This window comes from Panthera leo, chromosome A2, assembly GCF_018350215.1.
Source record: "Panthera leo isolate Ple1 chromosome A2, P.leo_Ple1_pat1.1, whole genome shotgun sequence".
Lineage (NCBI taxonomy): Eukaryota > Metazoa > Chordata > Mammalia > Carnivora > Felidae > Panthera > Panthera leo.
In genome coordinates, this window is record NC_056680.1 from 101,413,000 (window position 1) to 101,438,296 (window position 25,297).

A 25,297-nucleotide genomic window follows, 5' to 3' on the forward strand; every position below is an offset into this window, starting at 1 on the left:
CTAGCTTTTTTTGATCACTGGCTTTAGACGACATCACATCTTGTTTGGACTTAGAGCACCTGCTACCACTACCACTACTAACTACTTCTACTACCTCTTGATACTACACAATGTCTTATTCTCTCCTCTATAAAAAAGGGATGGTAATAATAGCACCTCAATTTTTTATTTGGATTCAGTAAGTAAATAAAAAGACATTGTACACACATTTTTTTGAAGGAAGGAGCCATGTGGTATTTCATGTATATTTGTATATTCTCCATAATATTTAACACTAAAGCAGTTTTCTGCCTATGTACTAGTATTTATCCTTTGAGCATGGTGAGTGCCAGAAAGGTAATTGATTCATGTGTTCATAAATATACTTATGTATATATATTATAGTAGTTAGACATATATTTTGTTCAATTTCCTACTTTTTATTAAGCGGTTCTGAGCAAGTTCTTTTGAGAACCCTGAGAGGTAGATGTTCTTATCCTCATTTCACAGATGAGGAGACTGTGGCTTCAAGAAGTTATACCATCCTTGGAATTACTCAGCTAAACAGTGCGGAACAGGATTCTAAACACAAAGTTCTTTTCTTATGAGTAAATGGCGCTTACACTACTTCATCTACTTGTCAGACGCCATTTTAGCCAAAGATGATTAGAGTAGCCTCCTACATCGAGTCCTCTTTCCCCCTCCCAAGCCTGAGAAGAATCCTTTCATCAACTATTTTGATTGGATGAGACAGGAAACTGTTCCCACTTTGGAAACCCGAGCAGAGGATGGACACTTCCATTCTGTACTCTGAGAACATGTATGACAACTTCTACATTAAATCTAGTGACCAAATGTCTTTGCAGCACTCTTTGTTCCATTCAAGCATTGTTAACTTTTAGTAAGTTTCCTCCTTCATGAATTGAGTAAAGAAGATACTCTTTGAGAGTGAAAGAATCCCTTCCTATCAGTTTAGATGTACTTTAACAATATGGGTGAAATTCTATTACGTTATTGTATTGCAACATAAAACTGACACCAGTTATGGCAAATGGTCACAAATGAAAATTATGATGACACAGTTGATTCTCCCAGCCCTCAACTCTTAGGATTTTAGAAGTGAGTGTTTCTCTATATTATTCACAAATTATTACATAATTTTAGTAAATAGAGTCACATTTTCTAAGATATTTCCAAAATATACTTTACAATTTATTTCAGGTAGAAAGTTCTTGCATTACTGGCTGCCCATTTCCTGAAACTTAATAGTTATTCACCTTAATCCTGTAAGTTCAATGTTCTGTAAAGTAAATTTACTTCAAATGAAGAACACTTTTCTATAAACATCCATGTATATCATTTTCATTCTCTGGTGAGTTTGACTTTATTGCTCTAAGCAAACACTCCTTGATTTCATTTGTAAAATATTTCTGAAGAAACAAAGATGGCTTTGAACATATTTTCATTTTTCCCCTTTTACTGAGATTATAATGCTTTTGAACAGTTCTCAAATGAATTTCACCTTTCCTTTTTGTCTATTTCAAAGAAAGGGAGCCTTTGAAAAACATTTTTTTTTCTTTTTTAGTACATCTAAAGCTTCTGTTACACATAACTGAAATTTCCATTTAATACTTTGGATTTTCACTGAGAACAGTCTATGCTCAATGGAGGCAGAGGGAAACAAACCTATTAATAATTATTCCTATTCTCCATGGGGGTCCTGATCTGCTGTCACCCTTTCTTCACTGAACACAACAGGGATACAGCAGAGCCCCAATTCAAGTACAATTTTGGGGGGTATGGGGACTATGAGTGCACTTCAGGTTGGTGTCATTTACTCTTTATTTTCATGAGTTGTGAGTTCATGAAGGAGATACCATGGAAGAAGAATATTCGGGATCTGAGAAGCCAAATTTTACTTTACTTCTTCTATGCCCTTCTAAACATACCTGACCAAGGAAACAAAGCGAATGCTTTTATGCTTTCATTGTGGTGGTTATTGAAAGCATGGGTCTGCTTCTTTGCTCTTCATTTTTATAAGAGAAACTGAAAATGTAAGAACTATTTTTATAGAGTGCAAGAGTCATGCTATTGCTACCCTGTACTTTCTGGGAATAACTGTCTGTTTTTCTCTTTAATTAAAAAATGTATTATTCAAGTTATATCTAAAAGTGTGACTTCCTGTTCAGCGGCAGATCTGCTTAGGGCTCTTATGTGCCAGCAGAATATACTAACCAAGGTTTGACTTTAGAAATTAATAAAATATGATGGGCTATTGATTTTTCCTTAAAAAAGAAGAAATTAAAATGTGCACTGGAATAGGCCTTATAAATAGGACACTTGGGGTTAAGTTTTAGACCTACTAATTAATTTTAAAATTCAGTTGAATGACAGTAGTTCACACAAATACCTGGCAATGTAAAAGTAAGAAGTTTCACTTGTCCTGGTTTTCAATATTTAAATAAATCAAAATTTGCATTTATAGAATTATAGTACAGAAAATAGATGGTGCCAATCTGTGATACTGGCTACAAACAGGAGACAAAAAGACTAGAGAACATTCAATGTCATGGCAAGGGTAGTGGCATCTTCCTACTCACATCCATTCTTCTTACTTTCTGTTACCAAACAATAAATAAACATACTCTAATCATGTATCTTCTTGCCAATAAAATTTGTTGCATTTCCCTATAACAAAAAAAATAAATTTGAAAACTTTCTTTATTAAATGTTCTGGACTGGGGTACCTGGGTGACTCAGTTGGTTAAGCCTCTGACTCTTGGTTTCAGCTCAGGTTATGATCTCCTGGTTTGTGGGTTCGAGCCCCATGTTGGGCTCTGAACTGACAGTGTGTAGCCTGCTTGGGATTCTCCCTCCCCACCCCTCTCTCTCTGCCTCTTGCCCACTTGTGTGCTCTCTCTCCTCAAAGTGAATACATAAACTTAAAAAAAAATTAAAAAACAAATAAAAAATAAAGGTTCTGGACCATGTATCCTTGATTTGGGTTTTTAGTAATTTTGACATTTCTCCAAAAACAGACAAACAAACAAACAAAAACCAGGCAAAAACCTACTATCAAATAGTTCTGTTCTTGCCCAATATTTTGCCTTCATTACAGCTTTGCTTAAGTCAGAAGTGCAATGCCTAAATACACACATCTGTCTTATATAAACACTCCTCATTCTATATCCTCAGTCAAAGCCCATTCTCTTCAAGTATATGTACAAATTCAACCTCAAACATAAAGCCTTCCTGACCATCTCTCCCAGTATGTTCTTCTGAGCACTTCTTTTGCACCAGTCCTGGTACTTATCCTATATGACCTGGTATATGTCAGTTTATATATTTACTCAATTATGTTTGTATTCTAGGGAAAAGGGTACAAGATTTTAACATCTCCGAATTCCCCCAGCACTTAAAGTAAAGCCTTCTAAAGAGATGTGGATCAAAGAATTAATTGCTCTTTATTGCCTCTGAATAGCCTGATTCCACTAATTATAAATGAAAGATAGTCTCATTATTTTATAATTTACAATTTATAATACTTGCGTACTATTAAAATCCATTTAGAAATTTAGTCTTTTCGGAAAAAGTCATAGATTAATGTTACTGTCCTCCTCCCTCTTTAGCCTGCATCTCCACTTATAGTCCACAACACCTTTAACTCTTTTGAAATGTCCCTGTCACCTTACCTCATTTCTTCACTGACAAACCTTCAATGGATTCCTGTGTTTAAAAGATTTCCAATTACCTCAGCCTACCTTTTCAGTCTTATAATTACTCTTATGCAGCTCTCACTTCTTCTCCACCTCTTACCCTTTGGACCTAGTTGGGTCTTCATTTTCACCATATAAACCCGTTAAAACAAGGAATAAGACAAGAATGTTCTTTATACCATTATTATCTAACATTGTTCTGAGTTCCCAGTTAATGTAATTAGTAAAGAAGAAGAAAAAAGAGACATAGGAAATAGAAAGTCAAATGTAAAATGATCACTATCTGCAAACAATATGGTTGTTCATCTGGAAATTCTGAGATAAGCAATGGAATTTTTATGAAAAACAAAGAGAATCCAGTAGGGTGGGCATGGAGTAGTATCAGTTGCTTTCATATACATAGTGTTTTTGTTTTGTTAATTTTTTCAAGATATAATTTATATAATTCAGGTATACAACATAATGACTTGGTATTTATATATTGCAAAATGATCACAATGAGGTTAATTAAAATCGGACTTCATACACAGTTACAAATTTTTTTCTAGTTCAACAATTTTTAAGTAGAACTCTCAGTAAATTTCAAATATGCAATACAGTATTATTATTATAATTTTTATGCTGTACATTACATTCCCATCGCTTATTATTGGAAGTTTGTACCTTTTGATCCTGTTTATCCATTTCCCTTACCCCCACATTTCTGCCTCTGACAACCACCATTCTCTGTGAGTGCTTTTTCTTTCTTTTTTTTGAAATAAGCTACAAAATATAACAAAAGAAGCATTTTTCAACTTTAATTTTTTAATTTTTATTAATTTTTAAGTATAGTTGACACACAATGTTACCTTAGTTTCAGGTGTGCAAGAGAGTGATTCACTCTATATGTTGAGTTATGCTCACTACAAGTGTAGCTACCATCTCTCACCTTGTAACACGACTACAATATCATTGACTATATTCCCTATGCTATACTTTCATCCCCATGACTTGTTTGTTCCATACCTGGAAGCCTGTATCTCCCACTCCCATTCACTCATTTTGCCCACTCCTGCTCTCCTCCCTCTGATAACCATCGGGTTGAAGAAACAACATTTTTTATAATAACAACAGAAAGACTAAAAAAAAAAAAAGAATAATCAAGTCCTAAATGAAGAAAAGATGCATGAAAGGATATTTTGACAAACGGAAGTCATATCATGTTCTTGCTGAGAAAGATAGGAAACCATAAAGATGTCAATTCATCATGAATTAATCTATACATTGAATGTGATCCCAATAAAAACACCTATAGGATAAATTTATGAAACTGAAAAGGCTGACTTAAAAACATATGTAGAGGGGCGCCTGGGTGGCTCAGTTGGTTAAGCGGCTACCTTCGGCTCAGGTCACGATCTCACAGTTCGGTTCGTGAGTTCGAGCCCTGCGTTGGGTTCTGTGCTGACAGCTCAGAGCCTGGAGGCTGATTCACATTCTGTGTCTCCCTCTCTCTGTTCCTCCCCAATTCATGCTGTCTCTCTCTCTCTCTCTCTCTCTCTCTCTCTCTCTCTCTCTCTATCAAAAAAAAAAAACATATGTAGAAAAAGGAGATGCTTTCCTCTGTGTCACTCTGGTGCCCTTGCTTGTGTTGTGGCTTCGCCCCATCCAAGCCAAACTCATGTTCCTGTAACCAGGCAGACTCCACCTCTTTCAAAAAGCTTTCTTCTCTACTTTCTACCCCCAACTCTTAGTACACTTACTGGTTCCTTCACTCTTTATTCAACACTTATTGCTACTCTTAGGCATGCTTTCTTGCGACTGTATTTCTATTCTCCACCTAAATATTAAACCTAAGTACACTGTCTTATATATTTCCATATATCTCTAAGTGCCTATCCTGGCATCTGAGCAGGTTGGAGTGGAAGCTTTTATCCTACTGAATTATGAGTTCTTTCTTTGATTTTCCTTTATAAAATGTCTCACACACATTGGCAGAGTCGATCTTAACCAGGTTAAGCCCCAGTTTTAAAATTTGCCACTCTGTTCCAGATGTTCTGAAATGTTATGCTAGGTAAAGTTGGCCCTATAAACTTGGGTATATGGTGTAGAAGTCTGTAGCTCAAACAAGCCTGGCCACTGTGTGGAATTGTGAGTGCTTATTTTTGTCTCGTAAGCAGATACAAAATACAAGCTTCCTTAATAAAGCCAGCCTCAGGTGGCTCCATGTTGTCTGGTATAGTCTAGAAGTTAGAAAATGAGGAGAGAAGGTAGAAACTGAATTGAAGATATGTGACACTTAGTGGCAAGAAGAGCAAAGAGCTGAAGACACAGAATGGAGAGCCTGGGCAGTGTTGCTCTAGCCTTTGAGTTGAATGCTACTCAGTCTCCCATCTAGATTATGAATCAAGAGAGCACAGAAGCAAAGATCAATTCATTCATGCTATTCTGTTGGTTTTTAGTCTTGAGGAGTCCTGCAAATATTCTTTCCTCTTGATTTTGTTAATTTTTACTTAATCTGGAGGGTTTAAAGTGCTGTAGTCATGCAACCTAAATGTAAAATACCAAATAAAACAGAGATATTAGTGACTGGCGATGTCAAAGCCTGGGCTTTATGACATTAGCAGACTTGAATTTGAATTATGGCTCTGCTACTAGCTGACTGTGTGACTGTGGGGTTTGCTTTCCCAACTAATAAAGGGAAGAAATGACATCACAGTGAGAATTAGTTGAAATTAGAATCCACTTATTTATGAAAATGCTGAGCATTTTGCCTGACCCATATATATTCAATAAATATTAGCTTAAAAATGAAACCTTTATTTTTGTAAAGTTCAATACTATTCTAGTTCTCTTAAAAATTAATTCCTGGTGAAAAATGATAAGAGGAGATGCCTTGCCTTTATTTGTCCATAATATTCATCAAAAATCTCCTTCATTGTTCAGAGAATTATATGTAGTAGCAAATTTATTTAAGAGTCAGGAGAAATAGTAATATCCCACTCTTAAGTAGATTTTTCATCAAAATTGAAATTTGTAGGTTATTACACCTTCTGAATTAAACTTAGCCGAATTTAAAATTTTTTGATGTTTTACTTACTTTTGAGAGAGACATAGAGTGCATTCAGGGGAGGGGCAGAGAGAGAGAGAGAGAGAGAGAGAGAGAGAGACAGAACTGAAGCAGGCTCCAGGCTCTAAGCTGTCAGCACAGAGCCCAACACAGGGCTCGAACCCATGAACCATGAGATCATGACCTGAGCCAAAAGGACGCTTAACCAACTTAGCCATGCAGGCACCCCTAAACTCAGACACTTTGTAATGTCATTTTTTTCTCATGAAAACAATGAAATAATGACAAACATTTATTCAGGGCGATACCTGAAACAAAACAAGTAGAATCCTGAAAACTTGCTCCCTTTCCAAATCTGGCATGAATCTTAGTAGGTACAGACCATTCTCCAAGCTTCTTAGTTACAGTATAGACAGTCTTATGGATGTGGAATCTGGGGAAAATCACAGGTGTTTCCTGCAACCCATGTTCTTCATCTATAAAAGGCACGATGGGGATTAATTGGATATTTATAAAAGTCTTTAAATATACACAATTCTGTAAGAGCTAAGTGTTTCTTTAATTGTTTAATTAGTACAAAACATAGAGATTTTCCAGGAAAAGTATTTAAACTGTTGGAATATTATTGCTCAATTTCAGTAGATAATTAAAATATGCAGTATCTTTATTATCGAATTTCTTCATGAGAGTCATAGCTCTTTTAATTAGAGGATTGAGGAGAGGTTAAAATCAAATTTCCATTGATCCTTAATCATCACATAGCAGAACTGTTTCTTCATGAAAGTTATTGCAAATGAGAAATGGAGAATTCCTGAGTCTATATACATTAGCATCCCGTTTATCTTATGAAAAGAACTTTGAATGTCTGAAAGAACTGGCCATCCTTTTTCTCACTTATAATCCTGTTTCCAACACTACTTCCTTTGGACACCTTATTCATTTTTATTTAACACAAAACTCTTAGCAAGTTTAATGATTTGTCTTCCCAGTCCATACAGGAGCTCCTGGATCCAGCCCAGTGAAAACAGGAGAAACATTTGATGGTATGAAACAAGATGAAGACAGAAATATTACAGACATTAGTACACTAGGTGGTGGTTGTGCTGCCAAATTCAATGGCCCAAGGAAGTGGGGACAGTGGAATTTTTAGTAGTATATCTATCAACAGTAATTAAGGTTAAAACATGTGTAGAAGCTATAGCATGTGAAAGGTTTAGTTTCAGACTCTGAGATATTTTGAATATGGAATACTATAAACTTTGCTGGAAATGAGTTCTTTATTTCATTAAATGCATACAGAAATAGCAAAGTGCTTTTTGTTTTAGAGCATTCATGTTGTAGCCCAAACCTAAGGATTGTTGATACTCATGCATAGTTCCTCTCTGGCTTTGTCCCTAAGTAGCCAAGCAGAATCTGAGGAAGAGAGACAGAAAGTGTGCGTGTGTGTGTGCGTGTGTGTGTGTGTGTGTGTGTGTGTGTGTGTGTGTGTTGCATACATTCATGTGGTGAAAGATGTATTTTGAGGTAGCAGTGGAGGGTGTTTTGGGTCAGGTTGATTTGGCTGTAAATGTCAGATCCACCATTCATGTAGTTGGGAGACCTTAGGCAAATAACTGAAATAGTTTCTTGTGTGAGACAGAGGTAACAAGAAAACATGAAAACATGTTATCATATATATATATATATATATATATATATATATATATATATATATATATATATATATGTTGTTAGGAAGCCTTGCATTTATGTTAAAATGATTAACTGAGTACTAAGTACAAAGTAAAAACTGTATTGTTATTTATTAATTTTTTTTATTTTTATTTTTTAATATATGAAATTTACTGTCAAATTGGTTTCCATACAACACCCAGTGCTCATCCCAAAAGGTGCCCTCCTCAATACCCATCACCCACCCTGCCCTCCCTCCCATCCCCCATCAACCCTCAGTTTGTTCTCAGTTTTTAACAGTCTCTTATGCTTTGGCTCTCTCCCACTCTAACCTCTTTTTTTTTTTTTTTTCCTTCCCCTCCCCCATGGGTTTCTGTTATGTTTCTCAGGATCCACATAAGAGTGAAACCATGTGGTATCTGTCTTTCTCTGTATGGCTTATTTCACTTAGCATAACACTCTCCAGTTCCATCCACGTTGCTACAAAAGGCCATATTTCATTCTTTCTCATTGCCACGTAGTATTCCATTGTGTATATAAACCACAATTTCTTTATCCATTCATCAGTTGATGGACATTTAGGCTCTTTCCATAATTTGGCTATTGTGGAGAGTGCTGCTATAAACATTGGGGTACAAGTGCCCCTATGCCTCAGTACTCCTGTATCCCTTGGGTAAATTCCTAGCAGTGCTATTGCTGGGTCATAGGGTAGGTCTATTTTTAATTTTCTGAGGAACCTCCACACTGCTTTCCAGAGCGGCTGCACCAATTTGCATTCCCACCAACAGTGCAAGAGGGTTCCTGTTTCTCCACATCCTCTCCAGCATCTATAGTCTCCTGATTTGTTCATTTTGGCCACTCTGACTGGCGTGAGGTGATATCTGAGTGTGGTTTTGATTTGTATTTCCCTGATGAGGAGCGACGTTGAGCATCTTTTCATGTGCCTGTTGGCCATCCGGATGTCTTCTTTAGAGAAGTGTCTATTCATGTTTTCTGCCCATTTCTTCACTGGGTTATTTGTTTTTCAGGTGTGGAGTTTGATGAGCTCTTTATAGATTTTGGATACTAGCCCTTTGTCTGATATGTCATTTGCAAATATCTTTTCCCATTCCGTTGGTTGCCTTTTAGTTTTGTTGGTTGTTTCCTTTGCTGTGCAGAAGCTTTTTATCTTCATAAGGTCCCAGTAATTCACTTTTGCTTTTAATTCCCTTGCCTTTGGGGATGTGCCGAGTAAGAGATTGCTACGGCTGAGGTCAGAGAGGTCTTTTCCTGCTTTCTCCTCTAAGGTTTTGATGGTTTCCTGTCTCACATTCAGGTCCTTTATCCATTTTGAGTTTATTTTTGTGAATGGTGTGAGAAAGTGGTCTAGTTGCAACCTTCTGCATGTTGCTGTCCAGTTCTCCCAGCACCATTTGTTAAAGAGACTGTCTTTTTTCCGTTGGATGTTCTTTCCTGCTTTGTCAAAGATGAGTTGGCCATACGTTTGTGGGTCTAGTTCTGGGGTTTCTATTCTATTCCATTGGTCTATGTGTCTGTTTTTGTGCCAATACCATGCTGTCTTGATGATGACAGCTTTGTAGTAGAGGCTAAAGTCTGGGATTGTGATGACTCCTGATTTGGTCTTCTTCAAAATTACTTTGGCTATTTGGGGCCTTTTGTGGTTCCATATGAATTTTAGGATTGCTTGTTCTAGTTTTGAGAAGAATGCTGGTGCAATTTTGATTGGGATTGCATTGAATGTGTAGATAGCTTTGGGTAGTATTGATATTTTGACAGTATTTATTCTTCATGAGCAGGGAATGTCTTTCCACTTCTTTATATCTTCTTCAATTACCTGCATAAGCTTTCTATAGTTTTCAGCATACAGATCTTTTATATCTTTGGTTAGATTTATTCCTAGGTATTTTATGCTTCTTGGTGCAATTGTGAATGGGATCAGTTTCTTTATTTGTTTTTCTGTTACTTCATTGTTAGTGTATAAGAATGCAACTGATTTCTGGACATTGATTTTGTATCCTGCAACTTTGCTAAATTCATGTATCAGTTCTAGCAGACTTTTGGTGGAGTCTATCGGATTTTCCATGTATAATATCATGTCATCTGCAAAAAGAGAAAGCTTGACTTCATCTTTGCCAATTTTGATGCTTTTGATTTCCTTTTGTTGTCTGATTGCTGATGCTAGAACTTCCAACACTATGTTAAACAACAGCGGTGAGAGTGGGCATCCCTGTCGTGTTCCTGATCTCAGGGAAAAAGCTCTCAGTTTTTCCCCGTTGAGGATGATGTTAGCTGTGGGCTTTTCATAAATGGCTTTTATGATCTTTAAGTATGTTCCTTCTATCCCGACTTTCTCAAGGGTTTTTATTAAGAAAGGGTGCTAGATTTTGTCAAAGGCCTTTTCTGCATCGATTGACAGGATCATATGGTTCTTATCTTTTTTTTTGTTAATGTGATGTATCACGTTGATTGATTTGCGAATGTTGAACCAGCCCTGCATCCCAGGAATGAATCCCACTTGATCATGGTGAATAATTCTTTTTATATGCCGTTGAATTCGATTTGCTAGTATCTTATTGAGAATTTTTGCATCCATATTCATCAGAGATATTGGCCTGTAGTTCTCTTTTTTTACTGGGTCTCTGTCTGGTTTAGGAATCAAAGTAATACTGGCTTCATAGAATGAGTCTGGAAGTTTTCCTTCCCTTTCTATTTCTTGGAATAACTTGAGAAGGATAGGTATTATCTCTGCTTTAAACGTCTGGTAGAACTCCCCTGGGAAGCCATCTGGTCCTGGACTCTTATTTGTTGGGAGATTTTTGATAACCGATTCAATTTCTTCGCTGGTTATGGGTCTGTTCAAGCTTTCTATTTCCTCCTGATTGAGTTTTGGAAGAGTGTGGGTGTTTAGGAATTTGTCCATTTCTTCCAGGTTGTCCAATTTGTTGGCATATAATTTTTCATAGTATTCCCTGATAATTGTTTGTATCTCTGAGGGATTGGTTGTAATAATTCCATTTTCATTCATGATTTTATCTATTTGGGTCATCTCCCTTTTCTTTTTGAGAAGCCTGGCTAGAGGTTTGTCAATTTTGTTTATTTTTTCAGAAAACCAACTCTTGGTTTCGTTGATCTGCTCTACAGTTTTTTTAGATTCTATATTGTTTATTTCTGCTCTGATCTTTATTATTTCTCTTCTTCTGCTGGGTTTAGGCTGCCTTTGCTGTTCTGCTTCTATTTCCTTTAGGTGTGCTATTAGATTTTGTATTTGGGATTTTTCTTGTTTCTTGAGATAGGCCTGGATTGCAATGTATTTTCCTCTCAGGACTGCTTTCGCTGCGTCCCAAAGCGTCTGGATTGTTGTATTTTCATTTTCGTTTGTTTCCATATATTTTTTAATTTCTTCTCTAATTGCCTGGTTGACCCACTCATTCGTGAGTAGGGTGTTCTTTAACCTCCATGCTTTTGGAGGTTTTCCAGACTTTTTCCTGTGGTTGATTTCAAGCTTCATAGCATTGTGGTCTGAAAGTATGCATGGTATAATTTCAATTCTTGTAAACTTATGAAGGGCTGTTTTGTGACCCAGTATATGATCTATCTTGGAGAATGTTCCATGTGCACTCGAGAAGAAAGTATATTCTGTTGCTTTGGGATGCAGAGTTCTAAATAGATCTGTCAAGTCCATCTGATCCAATGTATCATTCAGGGCCCTTGTTTCTTTATTGACTGTGTGTCTAGATGATCTATCCATTTCTGTAAGTGGGGTGTTAAAGTCCCCTGCAATGACCACATTCTTATCAATAAGGTTGTTTATGTTTATGAGTAATTGTTTTATATATCTGGGGCTCTGGTATTCGGCGCATAGACATTTATAATTGTTAGCTCTTCCTGATGGATAGACCCTGTAATTATTATATAATGCCCTTCTTCATCTCTTGTTACAGCCTTTAATTTAAAGTCTAGTTTGTCTGATATAAGTATGGCTACTCCAGGTTTCTTTTGACTTCCAGTAGCATGATAAATAATTCTCCATCCCCTCACTCTCAATCTAAAGGTGTCCTCAGATCTAAAATGAGTCTCTTGTAGACAGCAAATAGATGGGTCTATTTTTTTTATTATTATTATTACTACTACATCTTGGTAGCACAGTAGTTCTAGAAATAGCCTTGAAAATAGTGCTCAGTTTATATTTGAGCAGCATAGAACAAAATCCACTCTCCATCTGCCCTGCCATCTTCCCCATACCAATCTCTAACTGATTAAACCAGTGATTCTTTTTTTTTAATTTAATTTTTTAAAAATTTACATCCAAATTAGTTAATATATAGTGCAACAATGATTTCAGGAGTAGATTCCTAATGCCCCTTACCCATTTAGCCCATTCCCCCTTCCCACAACCCCTCCAGTAACCCTCTGTTCTCCATATTTAAGAGTCTCTTATGTTTTGCCCCCTCCCTGTTTTTATTTTTGTTTCTCTTCCCCTATGTTCATCTGTTTTGTCTCTTAAAACCCTCATATGAGTGAAGTCATATGATATTTGTCTTTCTCTGACTAATTTCGCTTAGCATAATACCCTCCAGTTCCATCCACGTAGTTCCAAATGACAAGATTTCATTCTTTTTCATTGCCAAGTAATACTCCATCATATATCTATATCTATATCTATATCTATATCTATATCTATATCTATATCTATATCTATATCTATCTATATCTATATCTATATCTATCACATCTTCTTTACCCATTCATCCATCGATGGACATTTGGCCTCTTTCCATACTCTGGCTATTGTTTATAGTGCTTCTATAAACATTGGGGTGCATATGTCCCTTCAAAACAGCACACCTGTATCCCTTGGATAAACACCTAGTAGTGCATTTGCTGGGTCATAGGGTTATTCTAGTTTTAATTTTCTGAGGAACCTCCATACTGTTTTCCAGAGTGGCTGTACCAGCTTGCATTTCCACCAACAATGCAAAAGAGATCCTCTTTCTCCGCATCCTCACCAACATCTCTTGTTGCCTGAGTTGTTGATGTTAGTCATTCTGACAGGTGTAAGGTAGTATCTCATGGTGGTTTTGATTTGTATTTCCCTGATGATGAGTGATGTTGAGCATTTTTTCATGTGTTGGTTGGCCATCTGGATGTCTTCTTTGGAGAAGAGTCTATTCATGTCTTTTATCCATTTCTTCACTGGATTATTTGTTTTTTGGGTGTTGAGTTTGATAAGTTCTTTATAGATTTTGGATACTAACTCTTTATCTGATATGTTGTTTGCACATATCTTCTCCCATTCTGTCAGCTGCCTTTTAGTTTTGCTGATTGTTTCCTTTGCTGTGCAGAACCTTTTATTTTGATGAGGTCCCAGTAGTTCATTTTTGCTTTTGTTTCCCTTGCCTCTGGAGACATGTTGAGTAAGAAGTCTGCGGCCAAGATCAAAGAGGTTTTTGCCTGCTTTCTCCTCAAGGATTTTGATGGCTTCCTGTCCTACATTTAGGTCTTTCACCAATTTTTGAGTTTATTTTTCTGTATGGTGTAAGAAAGTGTTAAGCCAGTGATTCTTAACTTTATTCCAAACCTAAGAGCTAATGGGATAGAGCATATTTTCAGTAATAGGACTCACCAAGTAGTACTACGTGAAGAGCTTCTGAAGGGCAGGTAGGAAGAGGCAGGGTGAGTTAAAGAGACCCTGAAAGTGTATAGAAATATCTTAGAGTTTCTGGTGCCCATTCATGTTGTTTTGAAAATCTTTAAGGACAGTACTCTTGGAGGAGGTTATCGAGAGGATGTGGCCTCCAGTTGACCCATGAGCTAGCAATGGGAAGTTCTTCACCCTCTCCCTTGCCCTTGGAATGTGCATTCCACCCACTATTCCCATAGCTGGAACTGTTTCAAAGATGTAGTTTTGAAATAATAAGATGTTGTTGAGACCATATGGACTGAATATATGACTGAGCCTCATTAAAGCCTCTATATTAACTTTCAAGTGTCTGGTGAGCAGGTACAGAGCTCTACCCATCTTGGGACTGTCCAAGACAAGTCTTGTAAGAAATTTCCTTTGTTTATTAAAATTGCCACCTACCAATCTGGAGTGGCCTGCCTCCTTCTTCAGTGTCTTCTTGCCTTACCCGTCTTACTTCAAAATATTTTGAAAATTCTTTTAAAAATGGTCAAACGGTTTTCATTTCTGGCATCTCCCGGTCATTATTTTATGTTCTTATTGAGTGTGCAGAAGAGAACCATTCTATTGACTGAACGCAATTCTAGATTCAAGACCCTTTTCTAGAAACAATTCCATAGGCCTTATAGTTATATAGATAGATAGATTTCCTGTTAAGAATCCTGCAGAGGGGGACACCTGGGTGGCTCATTTGTTTAGCATCTGACTTCAGCTTAAGTCATGATCTCAAGGTCTGTGAGTTTGAGCCCTGCATTGGGCTTTGTGCTGACAGCTAGGAACCTGGAGCCTGCTTTGGATTCTTTGTCTCTCTTTCTCTGTCCCTTCCCCACTTGTACTCTGTCTCGGTCTCTCTATCTCAAAAATAAATAAACATTAAAAAAAATTCTGCAGAGCACAGGTACAGACGGTTAACCTTGAGGCTAGATATTCTCTTCACAGCCAACTTTTGTCTCTTATTGGATTGGATCCCTGAGCAAATTATTTAATCTCTCTGTGCCTAAGTTTACTCACTTTAAGCCAAGATACAAATAATTATATGTTACCTCACAGGATTTTGTAAAGATTGAATGAGATAAAAGATATAAAAAGAGCTCAGAGTTGTAGAATAGTTTCAGGCTCATAATAGCTGTTCATCAATCTAACTTATTATTATTGTTATTATGTTGCTCTGTGGTAAGGGTATGCTCAAGTACCATATTAACAACCAGTTAATAGACACACTGTATACATTTAAGAGTGATCCTTAATATCCTTATATCAATATGCTTATGGATGGAGGAGAAACCAGAATGAAACCATTAATTTTGTAGTTATCCTTAGTGGAGAAAATAGTAACTTCAGCTAATAGTAATACCTAACAGTTCTTTAGGGTTTTATAGATTACAAAATTTTATGTATTATGCTTGGCAACTTGCAGAGAGCTTCACAATTGCTGTGTCATTTAGACTTGGCAACAATCAAGCAACTCTGGTTATTCTTTTCATTTAAAAAAAAAAATGAGACTAAAAGCAGTTAAGTCATCCAACCCTAGTCAAACACTAGTACCAGTTAGCTAAAAAAACAAACAAGAAGAATTATAAACCACATAATGTGCTGCTTCTTCCTCCTTGGTTCCATTGTCTCCCCTCCTCCCCTGCTCCCTCTTTTACTCCATCCCTTCCCTCCTCTTCCCTCTCTCATCCCTACTCCTCCTCCTCTTTTCTTCCCACCTTCCTTTCCTCCTTCCTTCCTTCAATTTTTTTTATCATTCTTTTCTTACCCTCTTCCAGAATATTTATTAAGCCTGATCATGTGCCATGTACTATACAAGATGCTTGCATGAAGTCATGAAATGCAGACATGATCCCTCCCTCTTTGGAGATAACATTCTGGTGTCAGAGCCATAAACAAGTAAGCAAGGAAACAAATCTGCAAGCCCAATGGCTACAGATTTTGATAATATAAAGAAGCCAATGAGGAGAGTGATAAGAAGGAAATGAGTTGGGAGTGGGGTACTTTAGGCAGGGTGGTCAAGATATACTTCTCTGAGGAAGTGGCGAATCTTGAGAGCTGAAGGAAGAGAGAGACGGTCAAGTGAGAGCCAGGTGAGGTGTGTAGGTGTGTTGTAGGCAGATAGGTGTAAGTTCTTTTGGGCCCTGATGTCTTTCAGGATGAAGTACCTGAAGTGAAGCTGAGCTGCAAACCCTCTCCAGGGAGCAGAGATATATTTTTTCCAGGGTCATGCTCATCAGTCTTAGCCTGGGTGTCTGTGATTACCTTATCACATGGTTCTAGAAGAGCTACCACAAAATGCCTATTCTGGAGGCAATGTCAGCTATGACAAGTGGTGCTTATCATGTATTAATTCACCCCCAAAGGGATCTCCAAAGTGTTTTTCATATAACTGCTATATTCAAGGATCAGTTAAAATTTTTCTTAATGTTTGTTACAAGGAGATTATTTTTATTTTTTTTTGCTCTTTTGATATCTAGAGCTCTTTGTTGGATCACCAATGAGATTCCAACTCAGCGTTGTCAATACTGAAGCCTAGAGTTTTCATTCTAGCTTGGTATAATAAATACAAATCTTCTGAAAAATAATACTGATCGAGACAGGATTAAAAAGAAATCTTATCTTTCAAAGGATGCAGTGAAAATAGAGGAGCACATGGCTACCTGTCAAAAAAAAAATCTTTTTGGCTTTGTTCTCTCCCCCAAGAGTACAGTGAGAAGGTCCATTCAGTATATATCTACCAGGATACTAGTAAGATTCTAAATGAAAACACCTTTAAAATATCTGTATCTGTCAATAAATCCTCAGGCTTATAAATCCAGCGGATATGACATGCTGTTATTATGTGACTTACACTGAGTATTTATTTTGCACTACGTAAGCCAAGCCCTTTAGCATCAGGTACAGAATGCCAAAAGATGTCAATATATTACATTTAAGGTTTCCTGTAGCATTGTTGGCATTTCCCATGAGACATCATCATGTACGTAGCTCTGAATGCAGAGTGATGTAATAAAACAGGATAAAATATGGCTGCAGAATAGTGATGGCACTGTGGCAGTCCTCTTTAGCTTTTTTCATATTGAAAATTCAGCAGGACTATTAAAGTGTAATGGCACAGAACATCTTGTTAAAAAAAAGCCACAACCCTGTATGGTATTCTTGTTTATGGATGATATTTATTGCTTTTGTATTCTTATTGTGTGCTTTTGAAGTCAATTGAAATGCAAGGGCTAATGAAACCTCCACCATAACACATTTATTTTTCCCTACCCCAAATGAGTCTACAAGATGTAAATGACTTGCATATATCAACTGCTCAGGTTTTATTGTTTTGGGTTAATTTATTCACTGTAATATTCTTAATGAAAGTAATGACTCTTACACTAGTTTGTATATTCATTCACATACTACAGTTTTATTAAATCATGCTGGGAAAGTTCACGATGAGGCCCTAAAATAAAGTTCCATGTTTAGTCAAATATATAAATGTAATCCACTTACCAAATATCAACACCATATATTTTTCTATTTGTTGTTCTTCCTAATTTCCGTTCATCAAAATTTTAAGTTTAGAGCAGTCTAGGACCTAGTAATATATTCCTATTACAGAATTTTTAAAAAGAATTATCAACTTCTCTTTAACATCCAAAGTTCATTGTGCATGTAATTGATCTTGACCACTTCAAATTTCTATCCTCAGTGTTTACATTTCTGTGAACATTTGAACTTTAGGCACAAGCAAACATTTTTGTAGAATTATTGAAATTCCAGACTGGGTGAAAACAGAAGCGTTTCAATATGAAACTAATTTTAAACTATCTGTTAGAAAAATAACAATAATCAGTACATGGGATTATTGTGTGATATAGTTTAATGAAGTGACCCAGATTATTTTTCTTTCTATCAGATCCTTTTCATATCCTGATGCCTGGTACTGGTATGACACCTAAGGAGTCTCCCCAAATTTGGCTGGTAGTTAATTTCTTGTTGCCATCAATCTGTTTAAAAACTGATCCTGTTTTTCCCACTTTCTTCCCTTATTATTTATTATAAATTATTTCTCTTACAGAAACTTAGTCTTAACATTTTAGACCAAGTAAAGGACCCAAATTTTGTCAGTTATACCCTCCAAAACTGTTTCTAAATATGCTCCCTTCTCTCCGTCCCCACTACATGCTTCAGTTTTGTGCTTTCGTGTTCACTACTGCAAACAGTCTTCAAATTGGTTTTGCCAATATCTTCTACCACCAATCAAGCCCTCTATTTATCTTTCTGAACTGTAACTCTGATCATATAACTTCACTGCTCCAAAGTTATAAAGTCTCCTTATAATCCAAATTCCCTAGCCCAACATGTAAATCTTAAGATCTAATGCCAGCCTACCACTTTAGAACCTCCCCGTCACTTCTCATTTATCTTATGCTACAACCAGTCTTGAAGCCTCATTATCCTCAGACTCCATTACCTGTGATCATTCTCCCAATTTAGACTGCCTTTTGACCCTTGAGGTCTACCGCTATAGCTGAGGCTGTATTCAGCTTTCTCTGATAAAACGATTGGAAAGTATTGTTTCTCATAACACCTGCCTCTCCCCCAGCAATGATTTGTCTGAATCTCCCCTTTAGATCTACTGAGGTATTAACAATAAATTGCAAATCATTTCTGTACTTTAAGATATTTGCCTTCTACATTAAAGTCCTTTGAAAGTCAATTTCTTGTTTGTTTCTTCTTCATATTCTTTCATGATACCAAGCATCAAGCCATGCACATGTTCAGTGCTAAACAAACATTTGTTGAATTAAATTGAATAACCATAAAATACTTCGCATTTTTAAAAACTTTAATTCTCCATGTAATGTCTGCCAAATAACCTCTAGCTCCTTTAATCTCTATTCAAAGCCTTATTTTCTAACTTACAAGTTTATTTTAATTGCTCTTTCCTGAAGCAGAAGAATAAAGGAAATGGAGAGATGAAGGAGGAAAATGCAAGATGTAGGTGCTATGAAGGCACCCAGTAAAGCTAAATCTTGCATGTGATCTGAAGAAAGAAAAAATCTGAGAGCTGTCAGGTCTCAGAAGGCTGGTGCATGCTTCCTGGAGTAAAGAGTGGTTTTATCCATTATATGAAAAGCATTTATCACATGGTCAGTCTTTCCATTTTAAAGAAAATATGTTTTCTGAGTTAACAAAGACACTTTCTTCCTGGTACTGATTTTCCATCCATGTGGCAGCAATTTGAAGTTCATATCTGAGTGACAGCTAATGTTGCATCCGTGTGAACTAGTGAATGATAGCTTCCAAAGAAACAGCCAAGAAACCCTTCAAGGTATCAAAAAGCTTTTGGTGAATAATCTGTTTTTGATTTAGAACCCTGTAAGAAAAGAGCTTTTTAAAGATGCCATGAGTTTCACTGTCCTTTTCCTTCTCTATCCCCCAGTTGAGCCTGGGGTATTTATAGCACAGTAATGGTTACATTCTTTGTGCTCAGGGCAGAAGATTTTCATTTCTTTATGAAATTAATCATTCATGTGGTAGAAAAGATTTTTTTAAGCCAGCCTTTGCATTTTGATCTTCAACTTAGTTTGACACCAGTGCTTTTTGTTTTTGTTTTTGTTTTCTAGATGACAGCACTAAGAATTGATGGAAACTATTTTTTTTTCAAACTCAGTACACCCAAGAGAATCTGGGATGACTGCCAGTTACAGAAATGAAGGTAGGAGGTGATCTTTAGGTACGAAATTATACCTCGCATTTTAAAGTCCCGATGTGTTTCATTAACCATGCGATCACAAAAATCCTTTCTTATATTAAGTGAGATTGTCTCATAGTTTCATGTAACAACATGAAACTATTTTTATCTGAGATTCTGTCAAGTTAAAGTCAGGCTTTTCCTAATAATAGTGACCGTTTTTTTAATGTTTATATACGTAGGCCCTGTGGTTAAGTAGCTTACATACCCTCCTGATAGATATGTATTGGTATTTTGATTTTACAGATGAAAACGTTTAGGTTAGGCAAGTTGTCCAAAGTTACATGGACAGAACCTGGATTTGTATCAAGGTCTATTTGACTTCAAACCCTTGCTTCTAATAAGCACTCCATTCTGCTGACTCTTGGCAATGAGTTTTCGAGTATTCAAGTCATGATGGTAGAAACAACTTTCTCTTCTCGTTGTAGTTTTCCCCATGGGAGCATTGACTGTTATTTGTTTATGGGACATGGCAAAATCTTCTCCAAAATCTTCTCCAAGTAATACCAACCATTAACTATCTGTGGAATTCTTACTTGATGATGCTGACAGTTAATTGGATCTGCAACATATATTATACACATATAGGTTTCACCACCGTAAGGCATTAGTCTGTTTTTTTCATTCCCCCACGACTGCTTTCCAATTTTAAATGCACGCTTCTAGGGTTGGCTTTCATTTTCAAGGCTTTCTTTTGCTTACATTTCCATTTTGGGAGTAGACTAAAATTGTTCACTTTTAATGATGTGCTGCTCTGTGATGTGAGAACTGAAAGCTAGATGGAGATTTTGCATGATAGCAAGACTGTTGTTTCAAAATGCTTGTATTTGGTGTTATCACATTTTCTTTTTCTTGGTTACTTTGTCTTAATATTTTGTTCCTACTGCTATCTAGTTACTTAGAAGAGGTTGTTTTTTTCAGCTTCCCATTCTGCTATCTTTAGGGGAGTCTCTCTGTAACTTTGGAGACATGTTAAATCATGTTAAGGAATATAGAAAGCCACTGCTTTTTTTAAAAATCAGGATTTCTTTATGTGTTATGTACTGTGGCCCATTAGAGACTACTAAGACATGGTTGTAACCTACATTCTGGAATAATAGATAGGAATTTACATAATTATTATATGAATTGAATGAAAGGAGGGTCATAAAATGAGTTGTGGGATGTCAGAGAAAGAAGAAAATAATTCTACCCAAAGGATTGCTACAGAATTCCTTGGAATAGGTGGCATGCTGTTTCTTTCATTTTAATTTTTCCATGAAAACATGCTAGTTTTATAATTAACTTATTCTACTTTTTTAGAATAGAGATGGTAGTCTTTTGAGAAGTAGATGGGAGGCATCAAGGTGGGAAGTGTATATTCCTTATATTTTAAACACAAAGTGTAAATTTTACATTGAAAAATAAAACACTTAAGCTTTGCTACTGACTTTTCTAATATCATGATAATCAAAGAAAGAAAAGAGCAGGGAATTTAAGGAGGAAAGGAGGGAAGGGGAGAAGAGGGTGTCTGGGAGGACGGAAGCCATAGTAAGTAATTTTGGATAGCCTTGTTAACTCTAACTAAAAGCTGGAGTAGGTAGCTAAAGGAAGTGTGGGAATATCTATAGTTTCACATGGTTTTACAGTGTTTCCTCCTCTACTTTTTTTATTAAAAACAATTTAGTGTTTATTTATTTTTGAGAGAGAGAGAGAGAGCAAGAGAGAGCACAGGTGTGTGGGGAAGTGGGGAAAGGGCAGAGAGAGAGGGAGACACAAAGTCTGAAGCAGGCTCCAGGCTCCAAGCTGTCAACACAGAGCTAGATGAGGGGCTCAAACCCATGAACTGTGGGCTCATGACCTGAGCCGAAGTCAGATGTTTAACCACTAAGCCACCCCTCCCCCTCTACTTTTAGTTGGTGTCTATATATACAATTTAAATTTATATTTGCAGTCTTTTCCTAGTTGATAATTCTTTCAAGTATGTGCACCTGATCCTTTCTTCAATAAGGCAAAGAGAATTGGGATATTCTGTTTCCAAGTAGTTCTTGGTCATTTAACTCTTAATGTACTCCATTCCAGAGAACAACCCAATGCCTATTTCAGACGGTATTAGCTTTCTCTCAGGTGTCTAACAGTTTTCTAAGAACCAATTTTATCATGTCATAGTACTGTGTTGTGCAAATGATAGTTAACTTATAAATGACAAGCAGTAACATTACAGTGTTTTCAATGCTATTCAGCTTGTGAACAGCCAGAAACATCACAGAGCTAGTCTGCTATTGAAATAGTAAAATAAATATTTTTATTGAAATGCATTAAGTGGTTGGGGAGTCATACATCGAAATAAAATAGAATAGGAGCACTTATTCAGAGATAAATTTGACAAGGGAATTCAGAGCTCCTTCCTACATAATCATAATACAGAGGAGAGATCCTGTGATGGAATTTACAGCAATGGTTTAGCATTCAATGACTATAATAAAGAAAGTATGGGGGCTAGATACTTTATCAATTATTGAAGGATATTTGATGCTGCTTAGGCTGTCTGGATATAAGCCATCCTCTTCAATTATAAATGTGACCCGACCAAATTCCAGAGACCCAAAACAGTGAGAAACCATTCCCTTTCCCTATGCTGATACAGTGAGTAAATGTGCAAAGATAATGCACACATTTATTTCATGTTTGGGGTGGGGGTTGGGAATATGGTTGTAGTTGCCACTATTTTCAATTATAGATATGGTAAGGAAACAGGAAATAAAGAAAAAAAAATGGCCAAAGAATAAAATGAATAATAGACATAGATGTGGATTTCCTTTTAGTGGAGAATGGTGTTTGTCTCTGAAACAGGAAGGTAAGTTCAAATCCCTAACATCTTTCTGAACAGGAAACAATAAATGATATATGCTTATCTTTCAAACAATACAGAATTATCAATAGCATAATAATGTTATTACTGGCTTCTGGATTATTGGTGTTGTGAGTCAGGAGTAATAAAAATACAAGCTTTTTGACCATTTATCTTTCCATAAGTAGATAGTGAAAAGAAATCCAGGTAGGTGCAAAATAATCATGACAATTAGTAGGATAATTTCCAGTTTTGCTAAAAGTGAAAATACAGCACTTATCTTGAAACTTTTATTGAAAGTTTTAAGCAAAATGCAAAGCTTCAAATATCAAAATTCTATTAGTGAAATATAGGCATTATTACCCCATGGACATATTGGTTCATAAAATCCTAATAAATGGAGTTTCAAACATATTTTTTTAGGAGAGTACCAGTGTTTTAACTGCCTTTAGACCTCCCATTAAAAATATTATATTTTTATTTTATTCAGCATTTTGTGGACTCAAAAAAGTAGTCATAAATTCCTAATGAGTTTAAAACCTTGTAAAACTTTGCTTAAGTGATCTTTACAAAACTATTCATTTTAATAAATCAAATGTTAGCACACCTATCCACATGAGGTGCTTCATAGAACATTTGAACTTCACCACATCTTTAGGGCTAGTGATTGAGTTCCCAGACAAAGAAAGGGAAGGCACTTTGAGCATGTCAACTTGTCCTTTTAAAATAATATGCTTTTGTTTTTTCCATGCTAGTGCTAAACTGTTTTCAGCTTCACTGCAAACTTATATGCAATTTATGCACCAACTACACTGATTGTTAAATGTTCCCTCAAAACTTGAGCGCTTTTCAAGCTTTATGCTGTTCCTTTACTCTTTGCGTGTTTCTCTGTTTATGAAACTGTCAACCTTGGTGTTAGATATGGACTCTCGCTGGTCCACTATTAATTCTATCACAGTTGCCATAACAATTGGCTGAGATGAGCACATGATTTAAAATGATCTACCTAGAAGGAATCCTGGTTCTTTTGGTCAGAAAGTTGAAAAAGGGATAAGCTTTTCCCTCTGTTGTGTACAAGTAAGGGATAATAAACTTTAGACTGTTTCAATAGCTCACCTGTGGTAATGAAGGCATTTCTGCAGTAAATTTGGGGCTGTTTTTTGGTTACATGCAACCAAATTTAAATTGGTATAAGGAGATGTGTTATCTTCCCTCTCTTTTTTTCATCTCCATGATTTATTTATTTTGTTCCTCTTTATCTGCTTCACGTCTTGCTCTTCCCCTCACAGCCCCCTACCACAATCACCATTTTGTTCTCTATATTCATGTTTGTTTCTGTTTGTTTATTTGTTTGTTTTGGTTTCTATATATCACATACAAATGAAATCATATGGTATTTATCTTTGTCTCACTTATTTCACTCAACATAATACCCACTAGGTCTACCCATGCTGTCCCAAATGGCAAGATCTCATTCTTTTTCATGGCTGAGTAATATTCCATTATAGACACATACCACATCTTCTTCATCCATTCATCTATAACTGGACATGGGTTGCTTCCTTATCTTGGCTATTGTAAATTATGTTGCAATAAACATAGGGTTGCATATATCTTTTTGTTTTTTTTTTAAATGTTCATTTATTGGGGGGGAGAGAGGGAGAGAGAGAGAGAGAAAGAAAGAGAGAATGAGTGGGGGAGGGGCAGAGAGGCAGGGAGAGAGTGAATCCCCAGCAGGCCCACGTTCAGCATGGAACCAACCCAATACAGGACTCAATCTCATAACTGTGAGATCATGACCTGAGCTGAAATCAAGAGATGGAAAAAAAAAGAGGTTAGAGTGGGAGAGAGCCAAAGCATAAGAGACTCTTAAAAACTGAGAACAAACTGAGGTTTGATGGGGGGGGTGGGAGGGAGGGGAGGGTGCGTGATGGGAATTGAGGAGGGCACCTTTTGAGATGCGCACTGGGTGTTATATGGAAACCAATTTGACAATAAATTTCATATATTGAAAAAAACAAAAATAAATAAAACATTAAAAAATTGTATTAAAAAAAAAGAAAACCAAGAAAAAAAAAAGACATGGATGCTTAACTGACTGAGCCACCCAGGAGCCCTAGGGTTGCATTATATCTTTTTGAATTAGTCTTTTCATTTTGGGGGGTAAATGCTCAGTAGTGGAATTACTGGATCATATGTTATTTCTATTTTTTAATTTTTCAAGAGAACTCCATACTGTTTCCCCATTGGCTTCATCGATTTACGTTACCAAAAACTCAGTGCACGAGGGTTCCTTTTTTTCCCACATTCTTGCCAATTTATTTATTGACTATTGTCAATCTGCTCTTTAGAGCTTTGCATGACTATTCTACAAATACCCATTACTTTAAAAACATAATTTTCTTAATTCAACAAATATTTATAGAGTTTAGGAGAGAGGTCTAAGGTGGAGATAAAAACACCGGGAATAAACATACATGTGATGTGACAGATTGAAACAGGATGACATCACCAAGCAGGTGAGTGCACATATAAAAGACCAAAGACTGATCCTTGTGCTACACCATCACAGGTGAAATAGATGAGGAGGATCCTGCCAAGCACACAGACAGAAGGAGCAGTGAGGTAGAAG

General features: G+C 36.4%; 1 protein-coding gene across 1 annotated transcript in view; it reads left to right on the forward strand.

Annotated features, from left to right (window-relative positions):
• NXPH1 (neurexophilin 1) overlaps nucleotides 1-19,743 on the forward strand; it is a 633,630-nt gene extending 613,887 nt beyond the window's left edge. Inside the window, exon 7 of the mRNA XM_042918775.1 lies at nucleotides 19,708-19,743. The gene's annotated coding sequence lies outside the window, so the exon portion shown is untranslated. The remainder of the gene's footprint in view (nucleotides 1-19,707) is intronic.
• Nucleotides 19,744-25,297: the final 5,554 nt, after the last annotated feature.